A 23,734-nucleotide genomic window follows, 5' to 3' on the forward strand; every position below is an offset into this window, starting at 1 on the left:
TGTTCAGCATAGAGCTTTTATTTTGAAGTGCTGACTAAAAGCTGGGCAGCTGCTTGACAGAGACGGCAAACTAGATCGTCAACATGGCCAAATGCAAGTATGACGCAGAATGTATCACACTGTGTGGACCTTGAACTAAGGAGAGATCTGGACCCCGTGGCTGGACCAGCTGGGAACCACTGTGTTACACTAGTATAAAGGAAAACTGTCTGATGCAAGAATGAAATTGATGCAGACCACTTGCTTTGTCAATAAGAATATTCCCAAATTTAACTACACATTCACAATGCTCACTATTAATTTAACTATGATAGCCAGAAACTTTCTAAATATCATGAGCTCATATGATTGAGTGTACATTTGATGGTTTTTCTTGTGTTACAAAAACAATGGAAGTCTGTTCAAACAAAGCCAAACTCACAGTTTCAATTTAGTACTAGTGAATATCTTTGGATTTTGGACTGTTAGTTGGCCAAAGCAAAACATTTGTCACCTTGGAAAGTGATGGATATTCTTTATTTTCCCCTGATGTTTCACAGACTAAACGATTAATCAATCACGTTGAGAAAACACTTGGCGTACTTGACACTGAAAATATTTGTCAGCCGCAGCCCTACCTGGTGTAAAAACTTGATGAATAAAGTACTTGTTCTCATGTATGCACTTCAAACACAGAGACTGGCAGAAACAGAGGCAGAAAGATGGCATCAACAGCGCTGGCTTCCAGCCAGAGCTGCAGAGAGGAGGGAGAATGACAGGCAAGGAGAAGTGAAGGATGAGATTCTCTTCACTTCTGGCATTCCTCTAGAAAACCATTTCCTGTCTTCATCTTACCAGTCTGGAGTGTGGACAAACACATTTGATTTTGTCTGTATAAGAATGGATCTTCTTTTTCTTTGTCACTTGACACCTAGACAGTTTGGAAACTATGCACTAAACAAAGAGATTGCAGCAGGCGGGACGTGCGAGCTGACTCTCTGCTGCACATTTACACAAGCTGGGAAGATGAGACCAACATCAACCACAGTAATTACTAAAACGTGGTCTCCTTCAGATACAAACACACACATACCCCACACATTCCATCATTTATACCTTAATTCAATGCATATTGAATGAAGGTATTTGGGGCTTAGAGCTTTTAAGGAGATTCTATGTGCAACCCTCCGATGATGAAATACTAAGAGACACAGGGAGGATTTCTGCAAACTTGCTGCCAACTTCCTCTGAATAATAGTCATGCACTATGCACTCCCTCTTCTTAGCTAATCCCTTCTTCACCGAGCAAACAAATGCAACGCAATCCATACTTTATAAGTCTTTATAAGAAAATGTATCACGTACATGCTGAGCTTTCACAGCGAGCAAACAGAAAGCCCTAATCTACTTCCAAACATGTTTCCCTGTGTGGCCGAGTCAGGAGAAGCTCTCCCAAATGGGCTGTTCTGACACCGCTCCTTGTCCTTGATCTTAACACTTTCTTCTACATGCACGCCTTCAAATGTTTTCCTTGCCCTCCTATAGTTTCTCAGGAAAGGACTCCGCATGACTTTTCCCAGGAAAGTACAGAACAGTAAGTAGTGCTGACCCACCGCGGGAGGCCTGAATTACACACACACTAACACACACACAGATGCAGGTGTGTGTTCTGTACTTTGAAATGGGCGAAGGGGCCGAAAACAAGATCAAATTTCGACATTTAACCTTTTACATTTTTAATCAGTTTAATGCAACAAATGGAAACAACTTCAACTTGTTGACCTTCAGCAGCCACATCTAGAGTTCAACAAGTCTGTATGCCATGTGAGGATGATGCCTGCATTTAAAAAACAAAACCAACAAAGGGTGTGCATTCATCAATCTGACTTCAGATTACATAGAAGAGGCAAACTTTGTCACATATCTCGATTCTGTTTCTGCTGTCTGTTTAAATGTCACAGAGCGAATGCGTTGTGAATTGCTGTGGTGAAGGCAGATGAAAAGGCTTCGATCCACGCTGTGATAAACAGACAACAGCTCTGACAACAAGACTGATGTATCAAAAAACACACTTGCTGGAAATTTGCAGAACACTATCTCATGACCGCAACCCATTAAAAGTGACGAGCCATACATCTGCATATTAATTCAATCATACCAGACATGACGCATGAAGTCATTCCGGGACAAACGAGAATATTTATCACAAAGAATAATGTTTGAGATTGTAATCACTGTGGCAGTCGACCACTCAGTTGACATTTGGGAATGTGTGTGTAACGTGCGTAGCAAAATAAAAGCCCTTACTGCTCGTTAGGGCTGCACGATATGAGGAAAATATGTGGTGATGAAGTGATCATGATACTACTTGCTATAAACACTCATTAAACTGTACTCAGTTCTGCCTTTCTGCTGCTTTCATACACTGACAAAATATAACAAGTTGCTCGTTGATTAAAAATCAAATTAAATTATTTAAAATACTTTTAATCAAACCAACTCAACACTGAACTGAACACAAAAGACATCACACATTATATTACTTTTTAAAATGCAGTTTTCTACTGATGCTCTCTTTCAACTTACTAATTAAAAAAGATCCTTGAGTGCAATATGCAGTCTTTCATGAGGTGTTCATCCCACAAGTCCCAATTAGAGTTGAGTCGATTTCAGCTTTTGCTGGTCGAGTCCAGTGCACAGCTTAAACCAAACCGGCTGAACTGGCACTGGACATTAAAACAGCTCCTGCAAACGGAAGAGTGGCCTACATCATCAACCTGTGTTGACAGTATCAAATAAATAATAATAAATAATAAATAAATAAGGTGGATGCTGGCTGAAGAAAGATCGCCAAGAAATTGAAAGTTTCTGCTGAGCTAAATGACCCTTGTTAATAACAAACTATGCTAACATTACTTGCTGGTGGCTATATCATCGTTTCCTGACTGTACGTTCAAACCAGAAGCTTCCAAAGAGGCAAAGTCTCTCGAGGACGCCCAAGAAGCACGCCTGTCAAAAATATTTGTGGCAGCTTCGGTCGCTCTAGTCGCTCATCAGGTGAATCATTGAACATTCGAGCTTCTCAATATAAAGGAGCAGCAAAGCAGACTACTGGCTTGAAAGCAGCGTAGTTGCTGCTTGCTGTTGTCCAGTCAAAAAGCTCATAGTTGGCCTACAGAAGGTTATGCCTGGTCAGTGAATACAGAAAACGTATGTCATCCCATTCAAACCAAGCAAGGAAGATTTGCATGCTATGTCGCAACATTAGCCTGCAATCTCTCCTCTATTACTAACATTACACACTTTAAAACTCACCAGACCAACCGACTACCTCCGTGACGCGGTCCCAGGCCTCCTCCTTTTTATTTTGGTCTCTGTAACCAAACAGTGACACATTATGAAGGACTGAGTGGGCAAGAACGCAAGTAATAAACTTCTCGATGTCCATTGTCGGAACAAGTGTGCTGTAGGAACCAAAGTTACATGGTTTGTTCTCTGGGACCTACTTCATCGAAGCACGTCAGCATTCTGATTGGTTGTCCCCAGACCAAATCAGAGCTCATTACCATAAAGTTAAATGAGTTTTAACTTCCCTCCGAACCCGCTCCGGTCGCCCAGGTTGCCCAAGTCGCCGGGCTCTCATTGAAAATGAATGACTTCTGCTGTTTTGGAAGCTCTGGTCGCTTTTGGTGTGAACATACAGTGACGCTCATTTTCTGTTGGGATGCAGCATCATTATCTTCCACTCAGGAGCTGCTGAATCGAGTGCGACACCTGGTAAAATTCTGTATACCAGTCTGGTTCGGTGTTTGGCTTGACATCAAACTGGTTTGAAAATTTTACAGCAGCCCAACCCTTATCATAATGACATTAAAAACCAACATATTTTGCAGCCCTACTGCTCATGTACACACATTTTTCTGGTTATCGCTCAAACATGAACTGTCAGTGGGGAAACACTGGGCCAAACAATTATGGGAGGATTTATGAGAGTCAAGACGAGGAGTGAGGGAAAACGTGATGACAGGACAGAAGAGAGAAAATAAATTAAAATCAGTTATATTTTGGATAGTCTTCCAAATTTATAATAATCTGGAATGAATCCCCAATACATGCAGGGACATACACAGATGTCTGCAATTTAACTACAGCAGTCAAGCCTGGATCGCACACACACTTCTACAGTCAGTCAATCCCGTGCTCTGTATCCAAAGCGCACTAAGCCAGAGTACAAGTCGATTATTACTTGTGACTTTTTATGTGTGTGTATTCAGCTTGTAATAGCAGTGGGTAGCAGTGGTCATGTTCAATTCACTGAGGAAATCAGATGTTCCACACTTGCCTGCCCGACTATCCTGCAGGGTTAAAATATCACAGCCGTACTCAAACAGAAATAATTGGGTTTAACCAAGGAAAAACTTTAATTATTATCTGCCCGTCTGTCCGGCGCAGCCTATAAAACACTATCCAGTTAAATTTTTTGTTCGGCTAGATCCTGGCTGCATCAGCGATTAGGGATTCCAGCCAGAGGGTGTTTTTGGAGAGCAAGACGGAGAGGTAGAGAAGTGCTCCTGTCAGCCTCTCTATAGAAACCCTTTGGGAATGTTTGATGTCATCCACATGGAGCTGCTGACATCAAAAAGACACTTCCAGCTGGTGAATATCAAACTTCCAATCAACTTCACCCCAGTGTTTGACCGGCAGGACTGCCTGTGCCCTCCTGTGCAGGGAGCTGTTCCTCATGCCCACACACACATAGCTGATAACGGGCCCTTATCTACAACATCTGCAGAGAAAATGAAAACATGGAAGTCTGGAGAAGGGAGTCATATTTTACCCTGATATTGTGACATGCTGGTTTATAATTGTGTCACGAACTAACAAAGGGTAAGCCAAGATCATTTCAGCACTTCAATTTGCTGCAGAAATGAATACGCTACTGAGTGTATTCATTTCTTATAGAAGAAAGGGTCCCAAGTTCAGGGAGAAGAAGTAATTTCCGCAATAAACAGCTGTGGAGCTCCTGTCGTTTGATTATTTCCTGAGAAACTCAGCACATTTGGCGAGCCTTGCTGCTGTCATCAAACACCAGTGATGATGGTCTCACTATGAAAACAAAAACGGAAACCACAACACAAACTGCAGTTACAAGTCAAAGAGTTCAGATTAAACTACTGACCCTGTTCTCCCACCGGCAGTTCCCACATAGATGAGTGGCTGGCAACAGACAAGTGGGAGGATCAGGAGTCAAGGTCATGATGTGGCAACAAGGCCAAACTGAGCAGGTGATGCAGAACAAGCAAACCTTCAAAGAAGAGCCTGTTCATGCCTGGTATTAATCAGCATCCCGGATGATGTGATCACAAGCAGACAGATCTATGTATATGTCTTCACACATGGCATTAGAACGCATCTCCACATGTGTCTCAAGTGAACACACTGCAAAGACCAAATGTGTTGTTGTTGAGGTTTGTGGCGCTATATGCACACTTAAAGCCTTGATTATTTCAAATGAGTAAAATCTTAAAGTGTAGAGCTGCATGCAATGCAGCCAAGGACACATAAGTGTTCACACTGCTGAAAGAATGTGGCCATATGTGGCCCAGACCAGCATCCTGCACCAGGTCCCACAAAAAGCTGTGTAAATGGTAAAAATATGTATATACATAAATTCACAGGTACGGCACAGATAAAAACACACGGGGGCAGGCAGCAGTATGAGAAGAAAAATGAATTTTTTTAATTTTTAGAATAAAACAAAATAAAAAGATGTGCAGTATATGTAATAGTTTGACGTTGAAATCACCATTATCAAACCGCAATTCCTTATCTTTTGAAAGTCAATGAAACAAGTAGAACCTTTGACCTTTTCGTCACATTGTCATCCACATGGACTCCAGCCATGAAACTTTGCAACCTGAGGATGAGGTGGCAGCCTACATCGAGCTCAAGACACCCAAGGAGGATCCTTTCGAGGTTTTATGGTGGTGGAAGGAGCATGCTAAAATGTTTCCTAACCTGCAGTGATTGAATGATTTCACCATCCCAGCATCGAGTGCAGCCAGTGAAAGAGACTTTTTACTCCACTGGATTTGTCATTTTAAAGTTACAATGTGTAATTTACGTGGTTGTTTATTAGCAAATATCAACTATTGCTTTCATAAATATATAGAATGATTTCTCTATATATACACACAGGCAGGGCGCAGTCTGCTGGAGGGTGCCTTCTTGCGTCGCCATATTTGAATACAGTGGCCGAAAGAGATACACGCGCTTCGCCTTTCGTGTTTATCTAGAACTTGCCATCACTGGAGACGGTGAAGATCAATCCGGGGCGCTTCTGCGTGAACCTGCTTTGTACTTTTATGATTCTGTCACACTTTAAATGGAGGAGCACACATATGTTTTGCCCCGTAAGAGGGAAACCACGCCACCAAATAAAAGAGAAAGATCAGATAAGCGAGACAAAACGCGAGTGAATATCAGCGTTGCTTACTCCAGGTGGAAAGAACTCCTGTGGAAGAACACTCTGGAGACGCATGTATTATAATCGTACCAACCTATATTTGCCGCACTGTGCCGTGACTATCTCATAAACGTGTTATTTTAGCATTACTGTGCTAATGTTTGCTCGTGTTACCAAAACAATTAGAGATAAAACACTCCTAACATATATCTCACAGATAACCTATATCTCACTGGTAAGCTATAACATATTGTAGCGCCTGCCAGGATGTGTGGAAAAGATGACGCAGTTATTCGGCAAACCACCGTTTATTACTGAACAGTACAGGTTACTGTTGGCCGTAACTACGCCAAAACAACCAACAAACAAGAACTTAGCTGTAACTCCAACTGTGCACTCCTGCTCTCTCCTCCAGCTCGCTCATACACACACCAGCATGCACACTCACACAGCTCTCATCCCCGTCACACTCGCACCCCACCCCCCTACCTATACTCATTCAATCCCAAACATGCCATTAACTCACAGAACATTGACATTATAACAGAACATTTACTGCAGGGTCGCTACAATAGATTAGATTCCTAAATAAATATTCACCTCATCGTTAGATGGGCCTACTCCTGAAAAACTTGAAAAACTCGTGGATGATGCCATCTCTGTCTGCGCAAGGCTTTCTGTCCTACGAGGCCACCGTCACTTACCCGACGGGAGGGGTGAGCGAGTGAGCGCGAGTGAGCCCTGAAATCTAGAATTTGACCGCTGATGTCACTGTTACTCACCTTTTCTTACACACTGAGGCTTTATGAAGGGAGAACCGAGCTTAATGTGAGAGACTGTAACCTGTGTGCGTTTAATCGCGGGTGCAGGTCGGGTCTCGGGACTTTTACTAATGGGTGCAGGCCGGATGCAGCTTTGACTTAGACATAATGATAGGTAACAGGTTGGGTCTGGTACTTAGCCTTACAGGTAGGGGCGGGTGCAGGTTTTCAAAAATGGACCCGTACAGGACTCTGGCCTAGACCACCTCCCAGTATGGTTCGATTGATGGGCTCACAATGCATCTTGATGGTCATTTACACTTAGTTAGAGCTGTTCACTTAAGTTTGGATCACCTGAGATGTTAATAGCAGGTATAAACAAGCTTGAAAGGGGCTTTCACACCTGTTTAGTTAGGTTAAAACAACTGTGCTCTGTTTGTCCAGTTAGTGCAGTCTGTTTGAGCTGGTGTGAAGCTGCAAATTCTGGTGCAGATTAAATAACTAAATCAAGACCGCTTGAAAAGTTGGGTCTTGGTCCACTTCCAGGTGGACTCCAGTGTGGGTTGTATGTGGTGTGAAAACAAATAAACCTACCACAGGTTTTTATGATAGCAGGTATGTGATTTAAACACTGTGTACTCCATCAGTTCTGTGATCCCTCTGTAATAAGCCCTGAATCATTACTGTACAAGATGTCTCCTTTTCGTCCTGTCTCTACCTGTTAGTCACAATTAATGCAGTCAATTTGCAGTCTATTAATGCTCATGAGCTCAAATAATATAAATATACACATGAGAAGTGGCGTATAAAATTCTGTCAGTCACCAGAATCTGATTTCCCCATGTGGGTCCTGATGGTGCAATGATGACAACCAAACTAAGACTGTCCAATCAACGGGTTCCCTGTCAGTCTGTGTAACTTCATGTGAACTTCTCTTGGTTTGTTTGGTCCAGACCAAATGAACAAAACCACAGGTGTGACAGCACCCTTAATGTGTATAGTCACTCATCAATATGAGCTAGACACTGTACAGCACAGTGAGATGAGGATGAAGAGATGTGGAAGACGCTGGTTTAATATTAAAAAGGTGAGTAAAAGGACAGAATAAAAAGCTGTCTGTCGGGAGGGTCAAAAGTTGATGACGAGAGTCAGTAAAAAGAGATGACGTAACAGACCTGGGGAGAGATGAGAGAACTGATGACAGAGGAGAGAAACACTGATAGGGCAGGTGAGTGATGGGTGATGGTAGGAACCCTGATAGGGGAGAAAAAGTGCTTAAAAGACTGAATGAGATGCGCCGTCTAACCCGACACCTCCTCCGATTAAGGGAGCAGAATATAGTGGAAGGGATTATCCACTTCCAGATACAGTGAGTACAAACCAAGAACAGTCTGTGCTTCATTTCCTACACTTCTTTAAGAAGTCCAGTGATCTTCTTCTGCTCTGTGTGTAGGAGAGACAGGATGCGAGGAGAAGGGACCGGGACTGTTTAAGAAGCGACTTGACCAGAATCCATGGCACAAACTTGTTATCTTAAGCAAGGGAGGCAGTGACATGAAGAGGGCCGCTGGTAGCGTGACAGCCATTGTTAGCATATCAAATACGCACAGCCAGTCTTAACACAAGCAACCCCCACACACAGACACACACATGCAGCTTTAGGGCACACAAATGCAGGGACTTTGAAGTATCACCCACTCAAACACATACACATTTATCAGCACATCGGCATTGGAACATCAGCTGGGGCAATGACAACATGCTTGTGAGCAGGTACATATGTATACAACCTCTGACACGGTCAATGACAAACTGTTAGGGGAGCTAAGTATCCATTACAGGCATGAATAAATGGACAGACAGTTTGCAGATGGCAACACGTGTATGCAAACTGGACAACATGTGTGACCTTTACACACGTTCTCATTTGGTGTGAACGGTTCCAGATGCTAGTTACATTTTCCATAGACTGAAAATGGCACTAAAATGAACTAAAATTGCTTCTTTACAGTTCTGCAGCGTCCGCTAATTATGTCAGTGAAGATTCTCAGTCATCCAGGTCATGGTAATCATAAGTGCAATATCGTAGGCAACTGGACTTGCATGTGTTTCTTGAGAACGTTTTTGCCTCTCATCCAGGAAACTTCTTCAGTTCTAAGGAACTGAAAAACTGAAAACCAAAGAAGCTATTTGGATGAGAGGCAAAACATCTTCAAGAAACACAAGCAAGTCCAGTTGCCTACTATAGCACTTATGACATCCATTAATCAATTCATTGTGATAAAAAACAACAACCACAGGTGACAAGAAGAAGACAACAGTAGAATGGGAGAAAGGATATCTGAAGTGGTCCAACAGCATAAAACAATCATAGTTGTTGAATTCTGACATGAGACTGTGCAATACATTTCAATGTCAGTAAGTATTTTTTCTCAGGATTCTGCATGTTGTCTCATTTTCTTCTATAATCAAAAAAAAAAAATCACGACAACACAGGTACGAAGCAAAGCTAAAAACTGCTAGGTATGCACCGACTTATCGGCCAAACATCAACCTGTCGGCAAAAAGATGGCATTCACCAATAGGTGGCCAATATTTTCCCCATTGTCTCACAACAGTTTTGTGCAGGGTAAAAAGCAGGGCTTGATGTCTAATGGTGTCCTGGGGACAACAAAAAACTTTTTGGGACAAACTAAGATGTTCACCCGGATATTGTTGGGACGAAAAGGCGCATTAAACTCGCTATGGATGCATCAGCGGATGCACCCCATAGCTTCCAGTATAATGCTTCATTCTGAAGAACAAATCTGTGTTGACATCGTCATGAGGAGAGCTAGTTAAAGTTCGCTGTTAGCAGCTGGTAGCAGCTGGTGGCCGGAAGTTGCATTAGCTCCTTTTACGCTGCCACATTTTTGGCGATTGCCCGCAAGCTGCGAGCATTTAGACACACAGAGCCAGATTGGCGAGTTGATCCGAGGTGCCCAATTTTCCACCTCATAGGGTAGTCGTATTGGCGGAACCTTTTTGGTTTATAAAGAACGAGGCGCCCTTCCACCACAGGAGGGGCTGTTGAAGACTTGTGGGAGGAGCTGTTGATGACGCCACACGTGCGACCCACTGGCGGTGGATAAACAGGAAACAGCTGATAGCAGGAATTAGCGAGCAGCTAGTAGCAAGAGGGAAACACAAACCTGACAGACACTGTAAAGATAAGCAACTGGGGAGACAAGGAATTGCACGCCCTCCTTGCCCTCGCAAACGAAGAGGCCATTAACCGGCAGATGACGGGGACGGTGAAGGATGGGCAAACTTACGAGAGAATCGCCAAAGGACTGACCAGCCATGGCTTCCTTCCCACGTCACTGTTTACGTCACACGCTGAGCTACACATTTTGTTACTTGCTCACGCCCCCCATTACCCCGAAAAAGGCGCATTCTGTATGAACAAAAGTAGGATGGTGGCATTTTGCCGCACTCCCCGATTTTGTTTTTATACTGCCAGTGCTGAACGAATACTGATTGGGCTTTCCTGCAAATTTGTACAACTCCTGTCTAAAAAGGGCTTTTGAGTTACATTCTGATGCGTTTAAGCTCTCTTACGAAAAAAAAAGTCCTGGGCAAGGGTAAATTAAAAAGTTCCCAAGATGTGTTCAAATGTAATCTTGGTGAGAAACTTATTAAGAAAATATTTTCATGTTGCCAACTCATATTCTGAGCATATAACAAGACCGTTATGTCATTTTGGTTTCATAGTTGTGTGAACAGGTTTGTTATTCAGCAATCTTGGGTCTTCAAATTTTGTTTTTTGGACTACAAATACAGACTACTAACTATTTCTTTGATCTTGCAGAGGCATAGGATGTACGTGCATGCCAGTGGTCAGCTGGCCGAAGCCTTCAAGTGTGTTTCAAGTGCCACTTTTAATAGAAGAGGTAAGGCGATGTGAGGACACGCACAGCATTTATCAGTCGGCCTTTGCCTGCTTTGGCTCTTAAAAGGCAGACTTAAAGCCCTCCAAAACACACACGCACTGTGAATTTGGGCTTTCCCAGACAATTATGAGCAAAACATGGTGAAATATGTGGTGCTCAATCCAAAAAACTGCTCCAACTGTGACACAAGTCTGACGGCTGACGTGAGTTAATAACATGTCTCTGCTTGCATCATCGCAGTGCTGTGATTCACTGGGCTTTCATCACACCATCTGACATGCCTCGAAGTTGATATTGCTCAGTCTGTCTCAGATTGCCACCAAGATTTTGTTAGACCAATCTAACACAGTTTAACAGTTTCAGAGTGAAGTGAAACTGGGAGATTGTTTTCAGTCGATTAAGTGAGATTCTGTGAGGTCCAAAGCAGACAGAGGTCGACTACGGCTGGACATATAACTTTATATCTAGTGGAGAATGACAAATGACATGGGACTTAATTTCCTTTGACAGAAACTGATCTCAATGCCATGATATTATCACTATGAAGACTGACCAGAACCCCAATGCCATTTGTTGTTCACTGATGTTTGACATTTGTCCGTACGCTGCTAGATTTGGAAAAAATTGACAAAATAAAAGAAGATGTAGCATATTATTGTCTCTCAGGCATCAGTAAGGACATAAAACTTTGCAGTCGGGTCTGTTGCTTGTTTACAGACATGTGACAGTTTATTAGAGTGTCTGAACTGAACTGAACTTTTATCTAATCACTCACATCAGACATACACCTACTCAGCCCAGACACAGGTTACGTCAAGTGTAATTATGAGTCAGGAGTGAACTGGCCTGGTGTGGCAGCAGTGAAACACAATCCAGAAAGTCTGCAGTCATGTGTCACTCTCCCACCTCTCAGTCATTTACATGGGTGAAATGCTACACTGCAGGTAATGTGGTAGCAGCATAGCCATGACGGGGAGCACGGGGAGCACGGGGTGGATGGCTGGACAGCGACTGAACACTAGTCTTCTACTTTACATGTAGACCAAAACATGGAATATTCATCCAGTTCAGATGCAACAAGAGGACATTCAAAGTGGTAGACAGCTGAATTCAGAAGCCTTTCTTTGTAACAATCAATAAGCTCAATAGTAATCTCAAACTCAACCATCTCAAACTTTAAAATATGACACGAATAGCTCCAACAAACTAAACCTTTTAAACAAATGTAAAGAAATGAATGCCTCGTTAAATTTCATTCATTCCAATATGTCCTGGGACATGCTGTTACCCTGAGAATGTTGTAACAAGCACAAAGACTTCTGAAAACTGTCATCATGGGATAAGCCCAGCAACAGCCTCAGAGAGACGGGGTGAAACCTGAGAAAATGTCACAGACGGAAAGAAGCACCAACAAGAGGTCAAGCGACTTAAGTGGCCTGTGAGAAGAGGAGAGGCATCTTACCATGAAAGCATTTCTCCGAACAGTCAGGCAGCTCTCACACACCAGTGTGAACACGCAATCACAGCAGCCGAGTAGAAGAGAGGGAATACTTGCTCCTCAGTCTGAAGTCCAAAATGAGGTCAGCACACAGTCAACAGCCAGACGAGAGTGGGACAGGGGCTGAGACGGACAAAAAGAGTGTGTGTCTTTTTCCGTGTGTGTCGGTAAGTTGGTGAGTTCCTGCTTGTGACGCGAGGATGGGGAAAAACAGCCTGGCTCCAGTTCCCAGCTAAGACAGGAAAACAGCTGCTGGAGGGAGGAGGGAAGAGAGGGAAGGATAGAGAGGAGGGAGGGAGGGAGGGAGGGAGGGAGTAAGGAGGAGGGCTTAGCGTGGAGCACGCTCAAAGTGTTTCCCAAGCAGTACGAAACCACCCACTCTCTCACAGATGCACTGACTGGGCGCCTCCAGAAAACGGTGGAAAGAAATGTGGACAAACACACACAAACACACACACAGTTCTCCCACATTTGCAGCTCATTTCCACTTTGCTCCGCTGAGCTGGGCAGAAGACACCGGGGCAGTCAGGGAGGAGTGCTGGAGACAGCAGACGCCTTCTGGAAGTCTGTCTTTTATCACAGTCACTTCTAAATGACATACAAACACTACGTTAGGGAGATTAACGAGGCGGTTTTAATGATTTTATTACCGCATAATATTTCACACTACAAAATATAAACTGCAACATCAACTAAACTGAGCTGTGAAGTGACTCGATTAACTCAGACTGACTGTATTCTCCTTCACTGCAAGACAGCAGTCCATTTCGAGAGCAAGCCGCATTAGACTCAACATAAAATGAGTTTATTTCTCTTATTGATCTCTGGAGTTGTTTTACAGCCCATAAACTTCCCCTTTACAGATGCTTAGTGTGACAACAAGCAGACTCTGTGTGACAACTCAGACAGACTGATTTCTACATTTACCAGAAACTCATGTTCCTATTTTCCTGAAGACATGAACCCTATCTGCTTCTCACTCTGGGCATTGTTGAAGAAATGGGATAACTTAAAAAAAAAATTGCTTATGAGGAAACTTTTTTTGCTTTCTTTGCCTCAGTTTGATGTTACCCAGCATAGATCTGCACTTCAGCATCTCCATTTGCATTTTGACATCTTTTACATGAACTCATTCAACCTATGACTGTCACATCATATGATACTGAACCACGCCATAAACATTTGCTTCGGAAATGTTTGTGCAGCTCAGATATTTGCTATCATCTCAATAGAGGACATTCACATCTGTGCATTTTTTGCCTTTAATTTAATTTTACGGGAAAACTAACTTGTTCATTTCAGCCCTCAATGATACATTTTAAACAAGAGCTAATCACTACAGTCACACTGGTGACCTCATGAGGATGTGATGCTCATCAAAACACATCCAAATATCAATCAAAGCTTGTATTAAACATTCGGAAAAATAATTTCGGATCCTTTTTCAGACATTTATGTTGGCCACATGCTAGAAGAGGGAAAGTTGGTCCGATTTGCCCCTTCTGACAATCACAGGGGTATTACCAATTCTAGGCTGTTCTGTAGATATTATCTGACCTAATGATCCTATAGTTTGAGGGTATTAACACATAACCTTAAAGTTTACAACTGGATCAGAGTCTTTCTGTTAAATTGTGAATATCAAACATGTTTGACATTTATGACTCGGAATCTTGTAGTGTGAAAGGAACAGTCGTAGAATATTGATCAGTAACCCACAATAGCCAAAACCCCCTTTTTTACACTGCCTCTTCAAGGCAGGAATTCCACGTTATGCTGCCTCATCATTCTGTATAAAGGCCTCAGACACACCAAACCAACATCAGAGAACTAGCAGTGACAAGAGCCCCTCGCTGTGTGCCTCGCCCAAAAAGTTGCACATGAACACCCCAAACCGATGGCAAACAAGCACATATGCCTGCGTGAGAGGACATACCCCTCCATACCAACAGACTGCAGCAGTCTGTAAAGACAAACTGGAGGACCACCTTAATGCTAGTTAGCCACTAACAACACAATCCAATGTTGAAAGATCAGAGCATATTAACTGTGCACAAATGAAAATAAAAAACAAGTTTGTTTCAACCTCAGTCCCTCCTGACTTTAGCTTTTTGTTTACAGTCCTTGCTTCTGGTTCTCTTCCCGTTCGCTGGGCTGAACTGCCAATCAGACACAATCACACACCACCCCAACAAGGACGGCAGACGCTCACCAACGGCGCAAATTTTGACCAATGGCAACTTGTCGGCTTGGTGTGTCAGGGCCTTAAAGATACAAATGCAGAATGGGGAGACAGAGTTGTCTCACCTTTAAGCCGGCAGCAGTGGTAGTAACAGCTCTGAAGTAAGGTTTGTATAAAAAGGAAACCTGGCAACACAGGTGTAACATGTTGATGAAGTGTTAAGCCTAGTTCACATTACACGATTTTCACCCTGATTTTGCTGATGCTCTTTCTCAGTAGTGTCACACTTCTCCAGTTTTCTAGCATGCCAGATATCCAGTCCCAGTCACAGACGAGGGGGCGACTTGCTCGCAGGCTTGTTCACACATGAGGACACGTCGTGGCAGACTATCTGCCGACTCACCTCCGACCCAAGGTGGCTCTCAAGATCCTCTACGACCAATAGTCAAAATTGCGGTGAAAATCATGTAATGTGAACTAGGCTTGATGCGTGCGACCCACTGTTGGGAAATTTAAAAAGTAGCTGATAGCAGTTAGCAGCTAACTCACAAAAGAAGAATAGCAGCCGAAAATGAATACATTCGGATAACAGTAAGGTCCAGGAGCTCCTTACCCTCCGAGCAGAGGACAAGATCCACCGCCATTTAACAGAGACAGTAAATGATTGTTGCTGCAATGTTATGTCATTATTATTTAGAAAGTTCTGCTGATGCATACACTACATGCGTACATGTTTGTCTAAAATCACGCGCCATTGTGGCATGATGCAGCCATTGTTTGATGCAGTGTAAAATGCAAAGGCAGCATGAGGAAGGGACTTTATAGCGGTCCTATAGCGTGATCTGATTGAGAACGAGCTGAGTGGGTGGCATCATAAACACGTTTGAGACTAATAATAAAGCGTTATTTTCAACTCACTCAGCCATGACTTTTTCTCTGCTTTTTTTGTTGGTTTGTTTGTTTTTTTCATGTAAAACACAGCACACACAAGTGCGACTAGCTGACGACGACTATGTTTTTTTTTTTTTTTCCCCTCAAATCAGTTTGATCACACGAGTTTATGTGAGGTCCCAAGTCCCTGGAATCACCACTCTAAAACCATATGGTATAAACGACTAAGTTGAGGTTTCGGTTCTTACGATTAAAATATTAAAAATCGGTTACGTCTCTCATTATGACTGTGATCTCCCGAGATTCTAAAATCAGTTAAGATTTGAAAATGCTCTAGTGTGCACCAGGTATTAGCTAATGCATTCTCTGGAGCCTTTAAGCCACTAAGTTCCTCCCAGCAGAAGAATTCAATGTTGCTTTTTGATATTACAATGTGTGTGTAATATAAGCTCAGTTATGACAAGGTACCCCACCCAAGCTGTCTTTCTCTTCCTCTCTCCTTGGCTCTGACACCATCCCCCGCTCTCTACCTATGTATCTATGTTTCTCTACCTCTCATCTTTCTCCCCTGGGAGACAAGAAAGCCCTCCTCTCACTTGTTACCGCCTCCCCTCCAGTAAAAGCACAACAGCATTCCTCTCTGCATGCTCGCACTCCTCCATCTAAAGAGTGTCTTATGCCAAAGTCCGTATATATTAACGCAATATGACTGGGTTAGAATTAACTCAAGCAGGGAAATCACACAGGAGCTTTCGCTGTGCAAAAAATGCACAGTCACCACATTCATAACAGATTCAACTACACCCACCCACGCTGAAGGCTGCTGCTGCTTGCCGCAGGATTACCTTGTTTTGATGTGGTCTTGTGTGTTGATACAAGAGCAGCAAGAGGCTGAATGACCTCAAGTAGGGATCACAAAGAGTGGGCTTGAACTACACTCAACAGGCAAACATGTGTCTGTGGGTTTGTGAAGTCAATTCGGGGCACTTGTTATTCCGAGGAGGAGGAAAAACAACATTTTATTTGTGTTATCAACTGCAACACCAAGAACTTGGAAGGCAGCTAACTGCAGGGACTAGGGATGGTCACTGGTGACAACACAGCTGTTACAGATGACACCGGACATCTACAAGAAAAGATATTTGTCGATGACTGTCAATATCTGTTGAGTGCTTTTTAAGTTATGGTTAAGACAAATTGAATATTCCCTACTAATGCAGCTTCATATTAAAAGCATTTCACCGGTGACACATGAGTTGACTTTAATTATGAAGTAGTCATAGGAAATGCAATGTGTTTGTCAGTGAGATTAGCACTATCGCTATCATTAATCAACTACAATTACCCCTCGTGGTTGCATGCCCCCGCAAACAAGCCAAGCTTCTCTTTCAGTTCATATCCATGTATGTGAAAACATGGATGCTTCACCACATCGTCCCCCCGGCAACACAGACGACCTGTACAATCAGCACAGTTTCAGGGTGGACACCCGAGGTTAGTGTCAGTTCAGTTTCTGACCAAATGTCTCCTGTGTTCCTGAGATATGATGTTGACTAATGGCTAGAAAAGTGTTTCTGCAGAATATGATGATGTCACAGTGAAGCGGACCTTTGACCTTTTGGATATAAAATGTTATCATTTCATCATTTTATCCTATTAAACATTTGTGAGAAACTTTGTCATAATTACAGGGTTCCTACACATTTGGAATTTCAAAATTCCATACTTTTCCATACCCTAATTTCCAGACTTCTCTGCATTTTTTTTTTTTTTCAGAGAATATGCGACATCTGAGTAAATATATCAGTGTATCATATTTCACATCATATTTAATTATTCTTAATAGGCGATTGTAGCCAAGTACCATAATGGCAGGCAAATAAAAACTCAGGTAAGTTCAATGTCTGGGCTGAGGCAAAAAGGTTGGGACTCTGGGTGCAAGCGATGCAGTAATGAGACGTCTGTGTTTTTTCCGTTCATGTGGTTCAGAATCGCCTTCTCCTCCATGTTGGCGATGTCAAACGATTTAGCACAAAGCTTGCATCTAGCTCTGTGTGTGAATTGGGAATCCTTGGCCAACCAGTATTTATATACGGTATTGTCAAGCCATCCATCCAAAAACTTGCATCTACCCATTGTGACCCACGTGAAACTCATCTTCTTGTAGAAGGTGCAGTGTTGGAGTGAAACTTGATACCTGGGGGGCTGGAGGAGGGTCATGGGGCAGCGGACTGGACATACCACTTGTCAATCAGGTGAAAGGGGAGGTATGTTTTCTGAGACTTTTGCTCTCACGCAAACTGTGCTTGGCCCAGCATAAAACATGATCCGGATTGATTAAATTATTTTTGGAAATACCTAATTTTCTATTTTAGAAAGCAGTATTTTAGAACAGTGGTAATAGTCTGGAAACATAAATATTTTTCCATACTTTATTTTTCATTTTCCATACTTTTTAATACCTGGAAATTGATCAAATTTATTTCCATACTTTTCCATACTTTCCATACTTGCATAGGAACCCTGTAATTAACAGACAGCATTGGTGCTGTGCCGTTCCTGCAGAGCTGCCTGCTGCTGTCACTACTGTATTTCCATACTTAGGGACATTCCAAGCCAGTGCATTTTCAACAACATAGTCCCACAAAAAAAATAAATAAATAAAAAATATAGGCAAGACTCCTATTTTCTAGACCTGTGGTTCCCAACTGGTCCGGCAACAGGGTCCAGATTTCTCCTTAGTCATTAGCTCAAGGTCCACACAGTTTAGCATCATACTTGCATTTGGCCGTGTTGACGAGCAAGTTTGCTGTCTCAGTTTAAAAGCTGTCTGTTAGTCAGTCACTCTACAGCAGGGGATAGCGCTTCAAAATAAAAGCTCTGGACTGGAATTGACTGTACTTCAAAGTAAAGTGTGTTTTTTTTTTTTTTTAAACTTGACACATTGGCGAGTCACTTGCAGTCCATTCAGAATGGATCTGCAAACCACGTTTGGACCCTAACCAACCAGTTGGGAACCACTGCTCTAGATGTTCCGCACCTGACTAGCACTGCTCACACTGGCAGTGTGGCTGCTCCATTAACATAGGTGCCAAAAAATAAATAAAAAGAGCTACTGCAGCAAAACTAGCAGGGACAGACTTGATTGGGAATACTGCTAAAAAAAAAAAAACAGCAATGAAATGATAAAGATAGGTCAAGTCAACAAATGAACACATATAAAGAAACCAAAGTCTGGATACTTCAGAAAAATGGAGTAAAACATACAGCACAGACCTGTGAATCTTTTACGGAAGTACAAAGTGCACAACCATATGAACTGCACTCTGATTAAAACCATTAAAACCATTCTCATTTCATCTCTCCTCAAGTAGATGACTTTACAATATGCAGATCGAAGAGTCTAGTCAGCCAAGGTAGTGGGCCAGTCAATAATAGAGCCATTTATCTAAATGACTTCCTGCTCCTCAGACAAAGACGCACCCCAGAGCCAAGGATGAGTAGCAGTTTGCCGTCTCCATGTCTCTGTTTACCCAGGAGAAGAATCTGTTGGCAACCACATGTTGGAAGTGGGAGCCAAAGCTAACTGGTCTCTGAGAGTCCAGTTCTTTCTTGTGTCCACAAACACAGGACCACAATCTAAACACCAGACACATAAAAGGTAAACCTGCCTCCATGGTAATGTCTCCCAAGTGTTGGAGAGGAGACAGAAATCTTTTCATGGTGAAGTGTGATCAGCAAGTAAACTAAGCACATTTTTTCACCTTGCAAGCCCAAAAATACACAAGTTAAAGCTTGTTGATATTTACAGTCACATATGGCAATATTTTAATTCAACACCTCAACACTGCGGTGGCTTTGTTGCTAAGCACTTTCAGCCACAGCACACATCAGGGCCCATCTGTGTGGAGTTTGCGTGCTCTCCTTGTGTTTGTGTGGATTTTCTCAGACTATGCAGGTTTCCTACTATCGCCCAATGACAAGAGGGTGCTTTGAATAGGAAACTCTAAATTGCTGAGAGGTGTTAGCCTTGTGTTTCTCCGGTGACTGCGATCTGCTGCAGCCTCTGCTAAACCTTAACAGGACGAGGTAGGCAAAGAGTATAGATGAATATGACTCATGGTGCATCCATATTGTAATTTAAACTATGCGTAGGCGATTAACTCTCTGAGAAAAAGATTATTAATGTGAAGGCTAAGGAGAGGAGAGTTTCACAGCTGCTACAGTGAACAAAAGTGTGCACAGCATTAAAAGGCTTTGCTGGGTACAAGAAAGATAATCATGATGATCTTAACAACATTAGAGTTGCTGCAATTTGTTGATCAATTATTTGAGAGACAAAATTAATCTGTGAGTAATTTTATTAGTTTAAATCATTTTTCAAGCTAAACTATTTAACATCTGAAGGTTCCAGGCTCTCAACTGTGAGAATTTCCTGCTTTTTCTGGTCTTACATTACAAATAAAAAATTTATATTTTGGGGGTTTGGACTGTTGATCAGACAAAACAAGATCTTTGATTACATCATCTTAGGCTTTGGGATATTCTGACATTTTTTTCACTGTTTTATGGTGTACAGATAATCCAGAAAATAACTGGCAGATTAATCAATGATGACTTAGTTGCAGCCAGGGTCTGAAATTAGAATCTGTCAAATACAGGTAAATTGTTGGCAGTGGCGGGTAGAATCGTCAGGGCATCCACAACTTTGGTGGACAGGGAAAACGCACAACAGAAAGACACATTTAGTAAGGCTGGCGTATGAATGGAGAAAGCTACAGATTTGAAAGCTGTCTGCAACTGAATATTATTAGTTTTCATTGACAGTCAAAATTCACTGAATTCTAACCAATAGTAATCAATAAAAGATGTTCACACACATACATATTTAATACTGTATCAACTTCTAACTCACGATTCAGTTTTGTCTGAAGGAACAGCTTAGCGGATAGCAAGTGCGTAGTTAAGTGAGTGGACAAGTGCAGTGAAATGCGCTGAGAGCAGACAGGTGCTGCTGATTAGAGCAGAGGAAAATTTCACAATAAAGTTGTACAGTGAGTCTCTATGAATTGAAATCTATCGTATATTTTTGCACACAGGTGGTATTGTTGGTGTTATTGTCTACTGTATTGTTTTTATGTATTGTACTATTCATTCTATGTTGTTTAAATGGTCTGTCCTGACTGCAAGAAAAGTTTCCCTTTTGGGACAATAAAGTTACCTAACCTAACCTAACAGGTGGGCACATTCACATGCATGTCTACAGTACCCTCCCCTCTGCCCTGAGAAGTAGGGCCCCCTAATTACTAGATCTTAAGTTTTTTTTGTGTAAATATATTAAAACACTGAATAACTTTATTCTTACATTAAATGGTGTTTAAATTATCTTAATGTTAATCCCTCACTCAGAGTATAGATTTCTGAGTGGCAGACAAAAAAAATTGATGCAGCTATAGATCTTGGTGCAGCCATAAAAAATAGGTGTGTCGATATCTAATATTTTGGTCACAGCCATTTTGACAACCTGGGAAAACAGTGTTGTCCGTGTTTTTCCGGTATTGGTGCCAAAATTATGCCCATGATACTTTTTTTCCCCAAAATAAAGCACACCAACATTGTTTTTAATTTTTAAAAGGCAATTTGAGGCAATGGAACTTGAAATTGAACAATATATGTCCTCTTATCAGTTTAACGTACAGCCTACTTATACTAAACACTATTAACAAATTCACATAACTCATTAACGTAAATAAAAACTAACCCAACTGCAATAATTTAACACTAAGTAGCAGTTACAGCACTTATAACAGCAGTATTAATTTTGAGTTGGGATAATTATTTGTCTCCTAAACTGAGGAAGACTCAGCAGACAGACGTTTCTAAATTATCTATTGAGGAGCAACTGGGATAGTCACTAATGAGAAATCATGAGAAATGAGAATAGCTGGTCCATCTTAACAGTCCACCTTAAGGAAACCTGGTCAGTTTGTAATATGAGGCTAACTTTAGGGCTAACCTCCTTCACTTATCAACAGATGGCAAGCAAGTCACAGGACCTTGACGTGGGTCTTGCGGATTCATGACATTTATCCACTGACCAATAGCCTAAACTGTGCTCACACTGCACTGCTACAGCCACACACTTGCTATATATACACAATCTGGCACTGAATTCTGTTGCACCATGATTCAGTCCAGCAGGTACTGGTCATCTAGGAACTGGTGCCATATTGGCACCTGATGTCAGTAGCCAACCCTGTTTAGTCTAGTGTAGAGGACTGCATTGGGATTGGAATCCCACAGGGAGAAGACTCAATCCACTGACAATCAATCTATTGTGCAGGCATGAATGGTCAGAATGTCTGCTTCACACCCTGTGGTAATGTGCGGGAATAAACAACAAGTCTGCTGGAGCGGTAATGGTCAGAAATCCAGAGGGAACAGGATTAGGAAAACAGTCCTGTGCCGAGCTCTAGTCTAGTGTGGCCACAGAAGTCTACTGTTTGACTGTACTGTTTGTTAGACTGAAAAGCTGGCAGGGTGAGCAGCTGGTTTCTTCAGCACTGACTCGCATCTTTGTCATGCTTTTATAAGCCTGCACACAACCACACCAACAGTCTCCTCCTCACACACTGATATGATTAGAAAACAGGCTTCACACATATTACGAGTTGAGAAAATTGTTTGTCATTGTTTGACAGTGGACACACAACTACACCGGACAGAGTCTGATGCTATTCTGGTTATCATGATGGTTGAGGATCAATTGTATCTTCTCTACTCCAGTATCCATTAGTCTGGATAACAAGGAGATTGGCAGGGTAGCAGGGGTCACTGAGTTCATCTTAGCTGAATCCTGATAGTGAAATTACAGCTGTGTGGAGGCCATATTCACACAGAGTAAGCATACAGAGACAGGACCTGTTGTTGCTGCAGTGTAGTGTTGGCGAATACATAGATAGACGAATCAAATCACCACCAAAAAGTAGAAAGTGGAATCACAGAGCAAGTGGCTTTGACCCAGCATGGCTCATGAACACGCCTGATGGGATGTTGTGTGTTCTCTGCAGAAAACACAATCCCTCACAGCATGTTGATTTCGTAAAGCAGCCACTCCAAAGGTGCACACAAAGTGTTGGCACAATGCACCCCCACACTTCTCCCAGCCTCTGCCACCTTAGTCTCAATGCAAATTAAAACTATGGTGTTTTTAAGTTCTCTGATGTTTCCTAGAACTTCAGATTCTCTACCTATATCTAGTTTAACCAAAGACTTGATTCTGTAGCTTTAGTTCTCACACAAATACAAAGACCTGGGTCGGGTACACACGTCACCCTGTATTGTAATTCTGAAGTGTACTGTAGCAATTAGGTTAGTGAAATAGGCCTCTGCAGGGTGAAACCTTAGCCAAAACTCTCTGAGCCTGTACTACATATCAGCTGCTTTTGGGTTAGGACCTGTTGCAATATTTAGCAGCAGCCTTGGATCAGTTTCCCTGCGCCTACAGGTAAGCCCAAACCAGTCTGATCAGGTTTCCACAGCTGGGCTATAGAATGTGAGGTAGACCTGTCTTCACGTGAAACACTTCCCATCACCACCGGGGATAATTTGTCATTTTCAAACAAAGTCATATTGCTTGCTAGTGGTGGAGGAAGTATACAGATCCTTTACTAAAGTCAAAGTACCAATAAATGTAGTCCGTTAAAAGTAAAGTGTCAAAGTAAGAGCACTTCGTCACAGGGGACATTTTTACTGGAGATTAATATATGATTATATATGACATCATTAGATTGTTAATACTGGTGCATAAGTGTGTACGTAGCATTTTACTGTTGCAGCTGCAGATACAGATTTGTAGCTTAGGTGGTTTCAACCTACACAGTCATGACCTGAGGGGCCATGAGAGGATTAATGGGAGAGGAAAAAGGGAAATAAAAAGTTCTGTTGCACAATCTGTATCTATATTTTCTGTTTTTTGTTAAGTGCTGGATCATTTGAACAGTTATTTGAATGAAACTATCTAAA

At 42.2% G+C, this 23,734-nt stretch overlaps 1 protein-coding gene across 2 annotated transcripts in view; it reads right to left on the reverse strand.

Moving 5' to 3' along the window:
* The window catches only part of LOC117260026 (SPRY domain-containing SOCS box protein 4-like), a 75,454-nt gene that overhangs the window by 25,362 nt on the left and 26,358 nt on the right, over nt 1-23,734 (reverse strand). The window contains exon 1 of one of the 2 annotated variants that reach the window (XM_033631888.2): nt 12,601-12,738. The exons of the other annotated variant lie outside the window; for it this stretch is intronic. The gene's annotated coding sequence lies outside the window, so the exon portion shown is untranslated. Of the gene's footprint in view, nt 1-12,600; nt 12,739-23,734 lie in introns of those variants that run through there. 2 annotated transcript variants of the gene reach the window in all.

This window comes from Epinephelus lanceolatus, chromosome 4, assembly GCF_041903045.1.
Source record: "Epinephelus lanceolatus isolate andai-2023 chromosome 4, ASM4190304v1, whole genome shotgun sequence".
Lineage (NCBI taxonomy): Eukaryota > Metazoa > Chordata > Actinopteri > Perciformes > Serranidae > Epinephelus > Epinephelus lanceolatus.